This window comes from Oncorhynchus tshawytscha, unplaced genomic scaffold, assembly GCF_018296145.1.
Source record: "Oncorhynchus tshawytscha isolate Ot180627B unplaced genomic scaffold, Otsh_v2.0 Un_contig_10417_pilon_pilon, whole genome shotgun sequence".
Taxonomy (NCBI): Eukaryota; Metazoa; Chordata; class Actinopteri; order Salmoniformes; family Salmonidae; genus Oncorhynchus; species Oncorhynchus tshawytscha.
In genome coordinates this window covers 22,183-39,670 of record NW_024609523.1, presented here as the reverse complement: position 1 = coordinate 39,670, position 17,488 = coordinate 22,183, and the positions used below count along the sequence as shown (strand labels likewise).

The 17,488-nt window shown below is 40.0% G+C and overlaps 1 pseudogene; it reads right to left on the bottom strand.

Annotated features, from left to right (window-relative positions):
* Positions 1 to 17,488, bottom strand: part of LOC112267791 — a 33,529-nt pseudogene that overhangs the window by 8,327 nt on the left and 7,714 nt on the right.

Sequence of the window (17,488 nt, the reverse complement as noted above, 5' to 3'; positions counted from 1 at the left end):
CGAGCGAGACCGTAATTCACCCCTAATGGAACACAGTTGGAGGGAATGATGGGAATGCTGTGTTGCAGTATTCCACCACTGTAGGTTTTCCAATGGACAATTCCATCATTTGTTCCAAGTGCTAAAGTGTATCTGTGTGAATCGTAGGGCTGGACAGAATCATTTACAAGAAATGGTTCAAGACCATAAAAATTCCTCTAGAATGAATTTAAACAAATCCATGTACTGCCACAAAATACAAAACAATACATTTTCATTGACTAGATGCACATAATAGTGATTATTTATGGATATGCAGTAGTTTATTGGTCCATCTGAAACTATATTCCCCTGTGGCTTGGGTAAAGTAGTACACTGCGTTATACAGAGAATAGTATCACTTGAGATTAGAGCTGGGCGATGTGGAAAACCATCCATATCACCATAAATTGCCTGAATTGATGCAATAACGACAAATAGAACGTTACGTTTATAACAGCAGTGTTTAACCTTTTAATATTACAACAATAAAAAAGTGGAAAACATATTTCTTTGCAACATATTTCTTTGCAACAAGGCCTATTGAGCAAATGACACTCTGGAGGATCTGTCGAGAAAAAGCAGCTGCGATTTCTTTGGCAACCGCTGGCTGTTGAGAAGCTTTCTTGACATGGACATAATGTTTACTATCACATGGCTAACCTTTGTTTAACCAGCTAAACAGCTGCTCTTAGTGAAAATCTTTCTAAAACAGAAAAGGGACAAATTCAATGGATATGAATCAACAAAGAGGTAAGAGTTGTTGGCTATAAGAACATGTTGAAGGATAGCTGCTCACTTTTGTGTCTGTGTGCAGGTATACTTGGGAAAAGCAGCTGCAATGAGTATCCCATAGGCCTCTACATTATGGACAAGATATTGTCTGTGTGTGCAGGTATACCTCCCTCACCTCTTCAATGAGTATCCCATAGGCCTCTACATTATGGACAAGATGGCTGTGTGCAGGTATACCTCCCTTCTTCAATGAGTATCCCATAGGCCTCTACATTATGGACAAGATATGTGTCTGTGTGTGCAGGTATACCTCCCTCACCTCTTCAATGAGTATCCCATAGGCCTCTACATTATGGACAAGATATGTGTCTGTGTGTGCAGGTATACCACCTCTTCAATGAGTATCCCATAGGCCTCTACATTATGGACAAGATATGTGTCTGTGTGTGCAGGTATACCTCCCTCACCTCTTCAATGAGTATCCCATAGGCCTCTACCTTATGGACAAGATATGTGTCTGTGTGTGCAGGTATCCCTCACCTCTTCAATGAGTATCCCATAGGCCTCTACATTATGGACAAGATATGTGTCTGTGTGTGCAGGTATACCTCCCTCACCTCTTCAATGAGTATCCCATAGGCCTCTACATTATGGACAAGATATGTGTCTGTGTGTGCAGGTACCCCCTCACCTCTTCAATGAGTATCCCATAGGCCTCTACATTATGGACAAGATATGTGTCTGTGTGTGCAGGTATACCTCCCTCACCTCTTCAATGAGTATCCCATAGGCCTCTACATTATGGACAAGATATGTGTCTGTGTGTGCAGGTATACCTCCCTCATATGTGTCTGTGTGTGCAGGTATACCTCCCTCACCTCTTCAATGAGTATCCCATAGGCCTCTACATTATGGACAAGATATGTGTCTGTGTGTGCAGGTATACCTCCCTCACCTCTTCAATGAGTATCCCATAGGCCTCTACATTATGGACAAGATATGTGTCTGTGTGTGCAGGTATCCCCCTCACCTCTTCAATGAGCCCATAGGCCTCTACATTATGGACAAGATATGTGTCTGTGTGTGCAGGTATACCTCCCTCACCTCTTCAATGAGATCCCATAGGCCTCTACATTATGGACAAGATATGTATGAAAACCATTATCAAAACAGCTTTTTTCATTCACATTCACCACAAAAACCAAGGTATGAATACTGTCGTGTGCATGTTTTGTTGATCATCTGTATAATGACTATTTTTGGGATTCACAGACTTCACCCTCCCTACACCTCTGATGAATATAACAGGAAACCTGTTAGATCAACATGCACTGCAAAATCATTCTGGCTATGGATACAGAGAACATCACCACATTAACATCAACACGCCAGAGGATATACCCATTAGACTTGGGGCTCTGCTGGGAGTTTACCTCATATTTCGATTTATTCATTCTGCTTTGCTACTAAAATAATAATAAACACTGACAACTGCAATATTATGTTATTGTTCTTATTGTCATGCATATTGTTATTATTAATAATAATAATAATAACAATATCAATAATGATAATAGGGGAGGGGAGTTAGTTCAAAAATGTACCCCAAAAGGTTCTTCAAAAGGTTATTTGAGGAACCACTAAAAGGGGTTGTTAAAAAGGGTTATTTGAAGAACCCTTTTAAAGGGGTTCCCCGACAGTTTCAATTTGAAGAAACCCTAAAGGATACTCCAGGAACCTTTTATTTTTAGAGTGTACAGCGCAAACTGATCTGGGACCTTGGCTATAAAGCATTAACTGGTCTAGGACCTTGGCTATAAAGCACAACCTGGTCTGGGACCTTTTCCCATAAGGCACAAACTGGTCTGGGACCTTGGCTATAAAGCACTAACTGGTCTGGGACCTTGGCTATAAAGCACAACCTGGTCTGGGACCTTTTCCTATAAGGCACAAACTGGTCTGGGACCTTGGCTATAAAGCACAACCTGGTCTGGGACCTTTTCCTATAAGGCACAAACTGGTCTGGGACCTTGGCTATAAAGAACTAACTGGTCTGGGACCTTGGCTATAAAGCACAACCTGGTCTGGGACCTTTTCCTACAAGGCACAAACTGGTCTGGGACCTTTTGCTATAAAGCACAAACTGATCTGGGACCTTTTGCTATAAGGCACAAACTGATCTGGGACCTTTTGCTATAAATCACAAACTGATCTGGGACCTTGGCTATTCAGAACAAACTGATCTGGGACCTTAGCTATACAGTACAAACTGATCTGGGACCAGGCTAGCATATTGTGACAATGACTATAGGAGTTGGCTATACAGCACAAACTGATCTGGGACCAGGCTAGCAGTGATGTGGGTGGTATCGGAGCATCTGTCCACCCAGAACCCCAGATATCAGTAAACCATTAAAGATTAATGGAGGTGCTTTTGTAAAATGTTAATTAGGGAGAAATGCAATTAACCGCTGGGCATACACAAACACTCTAATCCCTGACACGCCTGAATGTTGGACAGACACTAGTGCAGGTGGAATACACACACACACACACACACACACACACACACACACACACACACACACACACACACACACACACACACACACACACACACACACACACACACACACACACACACTACTGGTATCAGTACCATCGATCTATCAGTAGCAGCCTATGGGCCTCATTAAGTGGAATATTAAAAGCCAGTCCCCTGAATCCCCGGCTCTATTCATCTCTGAAACAGGCCACTTACAAAAATAATTAAACCAGTCTAATTCCTCAAAGCCTGTAATTGAATTTTCAAGTGCTGTGTTACACTGCATGCATTAGAGATGGTGGAGAGGAACAGACCTGCACAGTGATTGGTTAAACAAAATGATGAGCCTGTTTTGTTTGTTAACGAGCTTGGCCTCTCCCTCTCTCTCCCCCCCCTCTCTCTCTCTCTCTCTCTCTCTCTCTCTCCCTCTCTCTCTCTCCCCCTCTCTCCACTCACATCTCCTCTCCCCCCCCCCCTCTCTCCTCATTTTCTCTGTACTCATTCTTATTATTAGGTCTGTGATTAATGATGAAGTGTTTGTCCTAATCGTGCGGCGGCGGCTCCAGACAATGCCGCTCGAACATGGCACGCCGAACGCCGCCAGCCGCCTAATCCATCATCTGAAGAAGCCCCCATCGCCAACATTGTTTTTCGCCTCAAGCCGCTTTTAACTCGCTTATTTCATCTCGCACTGCCCAACAGTGTGTACAGTACAATAGAACCATGGCTCTGGAGGCTACCCCTGTCGAGGTTTGAGCATCGGCCAGGGAGAGGGAGACGTTCCCTGGGGAGCGAGGATTGTGTCCCCCCTCCCCCACCCCACTACCTCTCCACCACTTAATCAGATTTAGCTCCGAGGTTCCACAGAGTTTTACAATGAAAGGGGACAGGTAGCAGAGAATGGGGAAGAGGATTAAAGGGATTTTCAATCTGAGGAGGAGGTAAGACAAGGTGATGTCTGGCCACCTGGAAGAGGATTAAAGGGATTTTCAATCTGAGGAGGAGGTAAGACAAGGTGCTGTCTGGCCACCTGGAAGAGGATTAAAGGGATTTTCAATCTGAGGAGGAGGTAAGACAAGGTGCTGTCTGGCCACCTGGAAGAGGATTAAAGGGATTTTCAATCTGAGGAGGAGGTAAGACAAGGTGATGTCTGGCCACCTGGAAGAGGATTAAAGGGATTTTCAATCTGAGGAGGAGGTAAGACAAGGTGCTGTCTGGCCACCTGGAAGAGGATTAAAGGGATTTTCAATCTGAGGAGGAGGTAAGACAAGGTGATGTCTGGCCACCTGGAAGAGGATTAAAGGGATTTTCAATCTGAGGAGGAGTGGGATTTTCAATCTGAGGAGGAGTTAAGACAAGGTGATGTCTGGCCACCTGGAAGAGGATTAAAGGGATTTTCAATCTGAGGAGGTGGTAAAACAAGGTGATGTCTGGCCACCTGGAAGAGGATTAAAGGGATTTTCAATCTGAGGAGGAGGTAAGACAAGGTGCTGTCTGGCCACCTGGAAGAGGATTAAAGGGATTTTCAATCTGAGGAGGAGGTAAGACAAGGTGCTGTCTGGCCACCTGGAAGAGGATTAAAGGGATTTTCAATCTGAGGAGGAGGTAAGACAAGGTGATGTCTGGCCACCTGGAAGAGGATTAAAGGGATTTTCAATCTGAGGAGGAGGTAAGACAAGGTGATGTCTGGCCACCTGGAAGTGGATTAAAGGAGGCAAAAATGATAGAGAGAGAGGACAGTAGAAATATGAGCTTTGTGTGTTTTAATAATTTGTCTAGAATGGTTTCACTGTTATACAGTACAGATCCCCTAGCAAACATAGCACATGTGTACTATGATCAATAGTAGTAGTATTGAATACACACAAGGGCACAGTAGGTTTTATGAATCATAAATATCTAGCTCATTACCTAGAAGTTGTGAAGACAGCATAGATCACTGGGTTCTTAGGATCTTTGGAGCTCATCAGAAAGACATCCTCTGAAACACATAGAAACCACATCGGGACATTAGCACAACCATCCCAACATCATACAGTGTTTCAATGAAACGATGCTACCATACGTACCCCTCTCGGGTAGAAAGTACCCACAGAGAGGCTCACATACACACACGCAGTTCCTTACGCAGCTCGTCGAAGTGTGTGTCGATGCCGTTGAGACCTGGCACTGAGCAGGTCAGTCTGGCCTTGAGGAAGGTGGTCCACTTATTGACCAGACTCCTGTGACCTCCCAGGTCATTCTGCAGGGACAGACACACACAAACACACACACACGTTACACACACAAATAAACACACACACGCTACACACACAAACACATACATGTTACACACACAAATAAACACACACACGCTACACACACAAACACATACACGTTACACACACAAATAAACACACACGTTACACACACTCACAATACACACACACCTTACACACACAAACACACACGTTACACACACTCACAATACACACACAAATAAACACACACCTTACACACACAAACACACATACGTTACACACACAGATAGTCTACAGACAGGCATGAAAATCCACAATATATAATACTTGTGTGAATTCAGCTTTGATACTGGGGAACATCTGTGTATGTGACATATTTCTGTGTCCCTGTGAATGGAACTGTGTGTGTGAGAGTTTAACATGTCCATGACTTGTGTGTGAGTTGAATATATCCATGATGTGTGTGAGAGTTTAATATATCCATGATGTGTGTGAGAGTTTAATATATCCATGATGTGTGTGTGAGTGCATGCTAGTTTGTTTCAGTGTGTTTTGTGTGCGTGTCCATGCGTCCATGTGTGTTTGCGTGTCTGTCTGTGCATGCCAGTGTGTGCATGGGATGCTTGTGTGTGTGTTTGTGTGTGTGTTGTTACCTTACACAGTTGTCCTATGCGGGCAATAGTGGCCTTGCCAGTGTGTTCTCCGTCCATGGCGTTCTCTTTGAAGAAGAGGAAGATCTTATCATCCTCAGGGTTGTCACTCTCTGGGATCAGGTTTACACCTACAAACCTGGGGTCTGACACACACACACACACACACACACACACACACACACACACACACACACACACACACACACACACACACACACGTTAACAAATACACAGGTACAAACACACACGCGCACACACACACACACGAACTGCTTACAGACATGATCAAACATTCAAACACATATGTGCAAACACAGATACATGAGCACGCAAACAAACACCAGCTTGATAAACAAACAATGACTAATTTTCACCAGGGCTTAACCATGAAACCCTCATATCCGCATTAAACCAACCGCTATTTAATTCCACCATGTCCTCCATCCTCCAGTCCTCCATAACCCCTATTAGAAGACACCTCCATCCTCCAGTCCTCCATAACCCCTTTTTAGAAGACACCTCCAAACAAACACATATGACTCTGATTCTATGTAATATACACTTCAGAATGTGTAACAAATGGCACCCTATTCCCTATATAGTGCACTTCTACATAGGGAATAGGGTGCCATTTGGGACACAGCCCTAATGCATCGATTGCAGATTTCGGAGTGCGAGGAAATCAAACTCCTAAATGACTTGAGAGCCAAGAGCCTAGGGCTTGAATATCCCCAGCTAGAGGGATAGAGCTCTTTACGGAAAACTGATCTGGGAGCAGTCAGTCATGGAGGCGTCGGCACGGGAAAGGAGAGATGGCGTTTCGCCAACCCAACTAAGTTAGAGAGAGAGCAACAAGCGGGGCAGTGTTATGGTGGCGGTAAGCTCCACACACACACACACACACACACACACACACACTGACACACACGCACACTGACACACACACGCACAAGGGTGCGAATATATTTGGCCACAACTGTATATACACACACACTCACACAATACAGGATGTGGCCGTGAAAAGGGAGACCCCTGGCCAAAGCAGGACCTTTACGCTGCCAGATTTATACTGTCTCCATGTGGGTGAGAGTCCCAAACACAGATATGCAAGTACACACACACACACGCACACGCACAGACATTTAATAAATGCACAGTGCGCGAGCAGACGGATGCACACACACACAGCCATTTAATAAATGCACAGTGCGCGAGCAGACGACGACATTTTATAAATGATGCGGATGCACACACACACAGACATTTTATAAATGCACAGTGCGCGACCAGACGGATGCAAACACACACACACACACACACACACACCACAACGGCTGCACTCATGCCATTCAATACATTTAATGTCGGACAAAGGCCACTTCATTGGTCGTGGGCTTAACTATAAACCCGAGTTAGGAGTGTTAACAGATCGGGAGGATGTGTAAATAAATGTCTGCCACAGTCTGTCTGGCCAACCTAGGGTCTGAAGCCTTCTGAAGTGCATACCTATTCACATAGCCATTAAGGTTTCTCTATGAAGTAGGAACGCCATGCCATTCATACTAGTCTAGAGTCTAGAATAGAAAAGAATCCATTCTGGTAATCCCCAAATTACAATAACCAGAGAGGATTTATCCGGAGCCAGTGGATGGAGAAGCCAACAGACAATAGGAGGATTAAGGTGAGAAGATTACCTTTTGGGTAAATCGCTCTTTCTGAATGTGTCACGGCATTCATCACCATGGAGTGGGTTTGGGGGGGTTCACTGTTCTGTGAATGGGAGGTGGGGCTGTAAAGGGGTGGTGGTGGGTTGAAATTTGACGTCGCTGCCGGAAAACAGCTGAGGGGATTAACTCCATGGGAAAGAATATGGATTCCGGGGGAAAAAAACATAAATTGACCTTTTGTGCGGCAGCCATTAAATCCTTGGCTATGCAGGCAGACTGACAGAGTGAGGGCTCCTCTCCTTCCCACCCCTGGCTAATCTCACCAGCACCAGCAGCCACACACATTCATACACACACTGACTTTATGAATGGGGATCTGATATCTATGTCTGTCTTTGAATGGGATCTCATCAGAGACACTCACGGCTTATAGATAGGACTAAGCTCTGTCCGACAGCTATTTAAACCAATGAATGGCGTCCTCTCGCCAATTGACCAATGAGAAGGTTCCTTTGATGCGCTTTAAAGGATTAAGTGTATCATGTCTATATTATACTATCAAGAGCCCCCTCTCCTATCGACCAATAAAAAGGGCTGATTCATATAATTTCAGCCAATTAAGGTTGTTGCCTACTGTCTCATATCATCAACGGTTCCCTCTTGTTAATTTCAATTAGTTATACCTCTGCAAATACAATTTAATCAGAAGTGTCTTATTTGATTTCTCCCTTGGAAAATAGCTTTTTGCTTTAATGTGATCGAGCTGTATAATAAAAAGTACCATTGAGCCATCTAGAGTCATGTTGCTCAGTCCTGATAGGATGATGCTCCCCGAGGGTGCGGAAGATGGCAAAGTCCCTTCCCATGAAGTCTGCCGATGTGCCAGAGTACAGCTCCCCATCTGCCAACCAGAAACCAGGGTCAGCAACAAGCAGCCAATGAGATTAGAGATGTTAAGTGTCAGGAAGTCCACTGGCAAACTCCAACCAATCACAAGTGGGATTAGAGTCGGACTCACCTAACATTATGGACGCAGAGAGCATCTTGGGGTCGTAGGGGCTTTTCCCCCGGCCGTTCTCGAAGTGGGACGACTCCAGTCGAAAGATGTTGTCCTGAAGGGAAAGATCAGTGTTCAAGAATAGTCCGTAGGAAACCCATCTAGAACATTCCAAAACAACACGCAAATGACACAAAAGTTGCTCACTATATAAGGAAAAGTGTCATATTAGTGCACTACAGAAGGAATATGGTTTGCAAGAAGTTCACTAAATGGGGAATAGTGTGTCAAATTAGTGCACTTGATGGGTAACAGTGTGTCATTAGAGACCTGAAACACGTACTGTGGAGTAGAGCTGTACCTTATTGACCCTTGTAGATGTATATTAATAACTGACAGACCCCGTCAATCTATGTAAAATAGCACCATGCTATACACACACACACACACACACACACACACACACACACACACACACACACACACACACACACACACACACACACACACACACACACACACACACACACACACACACACACACACACACACACAGAACCCATTATATTAATGCAGGACAAGATAGTGATTTCCCCCTTTCCACAGTTGAACAGTTACACTGTGTGGGATCATTGATTAAGCTGTATCTGCTTATCAAGATGATTGATTAAACTGTTGTGTGGGAGAACGATTTCCGCTTGTTAATGTGGGCCTGTGTAATGAGCTTTTTCCCCCCACTTTGCACAAATGAAATCATTGATTAGAAACACTGAATGAGTGGGAAATAGTCACAACAGAAAATAATGATCTAGTCCCTTGTCTTGGTGCAATTTAGATTCTATTGGAGGTTAGAGGGGGTGGTGGTGTGTGTGTGTGTGTGTGTTGTTGCCCCTTACCTCTGCCCGTTTGCCCATCTCCAGATAGGCACAGATGGGGTGGAAGGCCCCTGTACCACAGATATACAGGTGGGTGGAGTTGTAGGGTTGGAGCACTCGGATGAAGTTGGAACACTCTTTCTGACAGGAGACGAGAGACAAACACTTCATCAACATCTCATCAACTTGGGCTCCCGAGTGGCACAGCGGTCTAAGGCACTGCATCTCAGTGCTAGAGGTGTCACTACTGACCCTGGTTTGATTCCAGTCTGTATCACAACTGGCCGTGATTGTCTCATAGGGACTCTAACCCGGCCAAACCCTGGGTTAGTAAATAAGAATTTGTTGTTAACTGACTTGCCTAGTTAAATAAAGGTTCAATAAAGGTTCATACATTAAAAAAATTAAAACACTTGATCAGTTTCAAAGTCTCTAACAAACAACACTCACATGTTAAAACTGGAATCCTTAATGATGTAACAGCCATGTCTGTTTGAGATATTCCAACAACAAAGAAGTTACTGGAGACAGAAGAGCACAGTATGTACTGCTATTTGTTTTTCCTTGCTGCATGACTCTCCTCAGCTCGGCAACAAAGACAACAACAACGGTGGTGGGGCCAGTGGCGCTGTTTCCCCATCCTGCGGAGTCCATCTTTAAGTGTCCACATAGCATCTAGCATTTATTGTATCTGTGTAATTATATACAGCTACAACTAAGCAAATTAAGCAACGATTCAGTTAATATGCTAGTAACTACTTCGAACCAAAGTTTGTCCAGTTTTGCTGATTGCAGTTCAATCGTTATTTTAACTACCTTATCTGCAGTTATCTTGATCAGCTGAGCTACCACATTCTGCCTACCAAAGTAGCTCTAGAATACAGAGGTAAGGACATAGTGAGGACAATATGTCTGCGTGCTCCAGCTGTCTTAAAGTGCTGTAGGTGCAACCTAAAACAACTTCAGATTTGATCACTCCAGGCATAAGTAAGACTTGGTGGTTGGCGCTACTGGAAAGCTCCTGCAATCTGAAGTAGGAGTTTCCAGGTCCGGTTGCTGTGGTAAATTGCTTGTGAAATGAAGTGGCGTTCAGTTTTGCTGAAGGAAATGCCACCTGTGAGCTAAATCAGGCCATGACTGTGTCCTAAATGCTCCCCGTTCCCTCTACAGTACACTCTGTTTGACCAGGGCCATGGGTAGACCCAGAGGTCATATGGTGCCATTTGGGATGCATACCATGTTCACATCAGATCTCTAATGATCCGTCCGTCCATGTGTGTTTCCATGTGTGTGTCCGTCCGTGTGTGTGTGTGTCCGTCCACCTGTCCATCCGTAGGAGTTTGTGCGTGTGTGTTTGTGTGTGTGTCCGTCCGTTCGTCCGTCAGTGTGTGTGTATTCACGTCAGATCTGTAGTGATCCATCTGGTTGAATTTACTGAAGGTATTTGGACTCCCAGCCTCAGCACATGTGGATAGTCCCAGTGCTGGGAGACTGTTTATGCTAACCCTAATGAATGGGATTAGTTCATGTTCTAGTCCTCTGGTAAGTCTTCTACAGGGTTCAGTAGGGTACACACATGCTAAAACGATGAAGGCACGATTCATTGATGAGGAATACACACCTTTAGTTGACTGAAACACACACACACACACAGACACACACAGACACAAAGCCCATTCCAGGTTAATACACACACACACGCATCTCTTTCCCGGGTCATTAAGAAAATAAATACGGACCTTCTGTGTCAATAAAAATCCTAAACCGAAGGATTATGTTCTGTCTGCACAGAGCCACCTCTAGTCTCAGGGATGCTAACTGCTCAGGCTTCCCTGTCCCTCACAGCAATGAGACATTACATTTATTTCCTTGCTTCGCCAATAAGTAAGCCAGGACAGTGGAAGGGGCAAAAATATTTTTTGAAAGGCTGAAAGTTCAACAGATAAGAGAAAATAGAAAATAAACCATTCATGGAGTAAATCACTCAAAAGTTACACGAACGTAGTGTGGAACCTGTTTCCACCATAAGGTCTTCCTCTGTCAAAATGAAATGCCAGATCGGGAATAACTAGCCATGTTGTGTAAAGGCTGCTAAAAGTCATTGATATCTAACTGGACAGGTTTGAAGGATATCAACCTTGAGTTAAACTTTACTGTCAACCCAGGATAGTATCACTAATCCATAGTCAAAACAATAGGTCAACCCAGGATATTATCACTAACCCATAGTCACAACAACAGGTCACCCCAGGATATTATCACTAACCCATAGTCACAACAACAGGTCACCCCAGGATATTATCACTAACCCATAGTCACAACAATAGGTCAACCCAGGATATTATCACTAACCCATAATCAAAACAATAGGTCAACCCAGGATATTATCACTAACCCATAGTCACAACAACAGGTCACCCCAGGATATTATCACTAACCCATAGTCACAACAACCCAGGATATTATCACCCCAGGATATTATCACTAACCCATAGTCACAACAACAGGTCAACCCAGGATATTATCACTAACCCATAGTCACAACAACAGGTCACCCCAGGATATTATCAGTAACCCATAGTCACAACAACAGGTCACCCCAGGATATTATCACTAACCCATAGTCACAACAACAGGTCAGGTCACCCACAACAGGATATTATCACTAACCCATAGTCACAACAACAGGTCAAACAACCCCAGGATATTATCACTAACCCATAGTCACAACAACAGGTCACCCCAGGATATTATCACTAACCCATAGTCACAACAACAGGTCACCCCAGGATATTATCACTAACCCATAGTCACAACAACAGTTCCAGTGTCCCTATCTGTGTTCAACCAGATAACAAACCAAGAACCTCTAAACCCAGATATGCTCCACAACCTTTTCATGGTTCACAACCATGACCGTTACAAGGGTTACTTGTGTGAAAGTCTTCTTAATGACTTTACCTTATGGGCTTCCTAACATTCCCGCAATGTTCCCCATAGCAACAACAGGGAAGAAGCAATGTCTTCCTCCATCATTCTCACATCGCTATTATATACATTGTAAACTGTCTCATTAATCATCTTACTGACAGAGATGTTTAGATTTTCTCATGGTCATTAGACTAATTTCCAGACAGGCATTTTGTGTCTCCGTGTGTGATGTGTGTGTGTGGTTAAACCAGGATATGTGTGTGTGTGTGTGTGTGTGTGTGTGTGTGTGTGTGTGTCAGTCATAGTCACAACAACAGTGTGTGTGTGTGTGTGTGTGTGTGTAATATTGAGTGCATGTTGTGTGTGTGCCACTGACAGACATTTACTCAGCCTAGTCAGACATGCTACTCTGCAATTTTCAGGGTGAAAAATGACTTCTCTACACACAAACTGTGTCGTTACCTGAATACCACTGCATCCTCTGGGGAGAGAAGGGTCATTATTGGGAATAACTGATTACTTTCCCTTGAAAGGAGGGGGGAATTAGTAGGCAGCTTTGTTTAAGGTAGATGGTTGAGTGTGTTTTGAGAGCACACAGTGAACCTAACATGCAACAGTCTGCAGATACAACTATAACTTCTGAAGTAAATGAGAATCATTTCTCACTCTGCACTGTGTTGAAACCATTCAACATTTCCTGCATCACTTGTCTGTTAGGGCTGGGAATTGCCAAGGACCTCACAATATGATATTATCACAAGATTTAGGTGCTGAAATTATATGTAGTGTGATTCTACATGTGGTGTGATTCTGTACCCCAGGATATTATCACTAACATGTATAGTGATTCTATATGTAGTGTGATTCTATATGTATAGTGATTCTATATGTAACCCATAGTGATTCTATATGTATAGTGATTCTATATGTATGTGATTCTATATGTATAGTGATTCTATATGTAGTGTGATTCTACATGTGGTGTGATTCTGTATGTATAGTGATTCTATATGTAGTGTGATTCTATATGTATAGTGATTCTATATGTAGTGTGATTCTATATGTATAGTGATTCTATATATATAGTGATTCTATATGTATAGTGATTCTATATGTATAGTGATTCTATATGTATAGTGATTCTATATGTATCGTGATTCTATATGTATTGTGATTCTATATGTATAGTGCTTCTATATGTAGTGTGATTCTATATGTATAGTGATTCTATATGTATAAATGATTCTATATGTATAGTGATTCTATATACCACTGCATAGTGATTCTATATGTATGTGATTCTATATGTATTAGTGATTCTATATGTATAGTGATTCTATATGTATAGTCTGCAGTGATTCTATATGTATAGTAAATATGAGTGATTCTATATGTATAGTGATTCTATATGTATTGTGATTCTATATGTATAGTGATTCTATATGTATAGTGATTCTATATGTATAGTGATTCTATATGTATTGTGATTCTATATGTGATTCTATATGTATGTGATTCTATATGTATAGTGATTCTATATGTATAGTGATTCTATATGTATAGTGATTCTATATGTATAGTGATTCTATATGTACAGTGATTCTATATGTATAGTGATTCTATATGTATTGTGATTCTATATGTATAGTGATTCTATATGTATAGTGATTCTATATGTATAGTGATTCTATATGTATAGTGATTCTATATGTATAGTGATTCTATATGTATAGTGATTCTATATGTATAGTGATTCTATATGTACAGTGATTCTATATGTATAGTGATTCTATATGTATAGTGATTCTATATGTATAGTGATTCTATATGTATAGTGATTCTATATGTATAGTGATTCTATATGTATAGTGATTCTATATGTAGTGTGATTCTATATGTATAGTGATTCTATATGTATAGTGATTCTATATGTACAGTGATTCTATATGTATAGTGATTCTATATGTATAGTGATTCTATATGTATAGTGATTCTATATGTATAGTGATTCTATATGTATAGTGATTCTATATGTATAGTGATTCTATATGTATAGTGATTCTATATGTATAGTGATTCTATATGTATAGTGATTCTATATGTATAGTGATTCTATATGTATGTGATTCTATATGTATAGTGATTCTATATGTATAGTGATTCTATATGTATTTCTATATGATTCTATATGTATAGTGATTCTATATGTATAGTGATTCTATATGTAGTGTGATTCTATATGTAGTGTGATTCTATATGTATAGTGATTCTATATGTATAGTGATTCTATATGTATAGTGATTCTATATGTATAGTGATTCTATATGTAGTGTGATTCTATATGTATAGTGATTCTATATGTATAGTGATTCTATATGTAGTGTGATTCTATATGTATAGTGATTCTATATGTATAGTGATTCTATATGTATAGTGATTCTATATGTATAGTGATTCTATATGTATCGTGATTCTATATGTATTGTGATTCTATATGTATAGTGCTTCTATATGTAGTGTGATTCTATATGTATAGTGATTCTATATGTATAGTGATTCTATATGTATAGTGATTCTATATGTATAGTGATTCTATATGTATAGTGATTCTATATGTAGTGTGATTCTATATGTATAGTGATTCTATATGTATAGTGATTCTATATGTATTGTGATTCTATATGTATAGTGATTCTATATGTATAGTGATTCTATATGTAGTGTGATTCTATATGTATAGTGATTCTATATGTATTGTGATTCTATATGTAGTGTGATTCTATATGTATAGTGATTCTATATGTATAGTGATTCTATATGTATTGTGATTCTATATGTATTGTGATTCTATATGTAGTGTGATTCTATATCTAGTGTGATTCTATATGTATAGTGATTCTATATGTATAGTGATTCTATATGTATAGTGATTCTATATGTATAGTGATTCTATATGTATAGTGATTCTATATGTATAGTGATTCTATATGTATAGTGATTCTATATGTATAGTGATTCTATATGTATTGTGATTCTATATGTATAGTGATTCTATATGTAGTGTGATTCTATATGTATAGTGATTATATATGTATTGTGATTCTATATGTATAGTGATTCTATATGTATTGTGATTCTATATGTATTGTGATTCTATATGTATAGTGATTCTATATGTATAGTGATTCTATATGTATAGTGATTCTATATGTATAGTGATTCTATATGTATAGTGATTCTATATGTATAGTGATTCTATATGTATAGTGATTCTATATGTATAGTGATTCTATATGTATTGTGATTCTATATGTATTGTGATTCTATATGTATAGTGATTCTATATGTAGTGTGATTCTATATGTATAGTGATTCTATATGTATAGTGATTCTATATGTATAGTGATTCTATATGTATCGTGATTCTATATGTATTGTGATTCTATATGTATAGTGATTCTATATCTAGTGTGATTCTATATGTATAGTGATTCTATATGTAGTGTGATTCTATATGTATAGTGATTCTATATGTATAGTGATTCTATATGTAGTGTGATTCTATATGTATAGTGATTCTATATGTAGTGTGATTCTATATGTATAGTGATTCTATATGTATAGTGATTCTATATGTATAGTGATTCTATATGTATAGTGATTCTATATGTATAGTGATTCTATATGTATTGTGATTCTATATGTATTGTGATTCTATATGTATAGTGATTCTATATATAGTGATTCTATATGTGATTCTATATGTATAGTGATTCTATATGTATATTCTATATGTGATTCTATATGTATAGTGATTCTATATGTATAGTGATTCTATATGTAGTGTGATTCTATATGTAGTGTGATTCTATATGTATAGTGATTCTATATGTAGTGTGATTCTATATGTATAGTGATTCTATATGTAGTGTGATTCTATATGTATAGTGATTCTATATGTATAGTGATTCTATATGTATTGTGATTCTATATGTATAGTGATTCTATATGTATAGTGATTCTATATGTATTGCGATTCTATATGTATTGTGATTCTAAATTTATTGCGATTCTATATGTATTGCGATTAGATACTTTGATTTTAACATTTTGCCTTCAGAAAGTATTTATACCCCTTGACTTATTCCACATTTTAATGCCTGAATTGAAAATGGATTAAATTGACACAATACCACATAATGAACCCCAAGTAAAAAAAAATTTTTTTTTTTTTTGCAAATGTATTGAAAATGAAATTAAGAAATATCTAATTTACATAAGTATTCACACCCCTGAGTCAATACTTTGTAGAAGCACCTTTAGCATTAATTACAGCTGTGAATCTATCTTGGTAAGTCTCTAAGAGCTGTCTACTCCTGGATTGTGCAACATTTGCCCATTATCTTTTTCAAAATTCATCAAGCTCTGTCAAATTAGTTGTTGATCATTGCTAGACAACCATGCTCATGTCTTGCCTTTGATTTTCAAGTAGATCTAAGTCAAAACTGTATCTCGACCACAGGAACATTTGGCCTTGTGTGTTAGGTTATTGTCCTGCTGAAAGGTGAATTCAGACAGAACCAAGTTTTCTTCTAGGATTTTACCTGTGCTTAGCTGCATTCCGTTTACAAAAAGTGAATTGCTTTACTTTAGTGCCTTGTTGCAAACAGGATGCATGTTTTGGAATATTTTTATTCTGTACAGGCTTCCTTGTTTTCACTCTGTCAATTAGCTTAGTATTGTGGAGTAACTACAATGTTATTGATCCATCCTCAGTTTTCTCCTATTAAACTCAAACTGTTTTAAAGTCACCCTTGGCCTCATGAT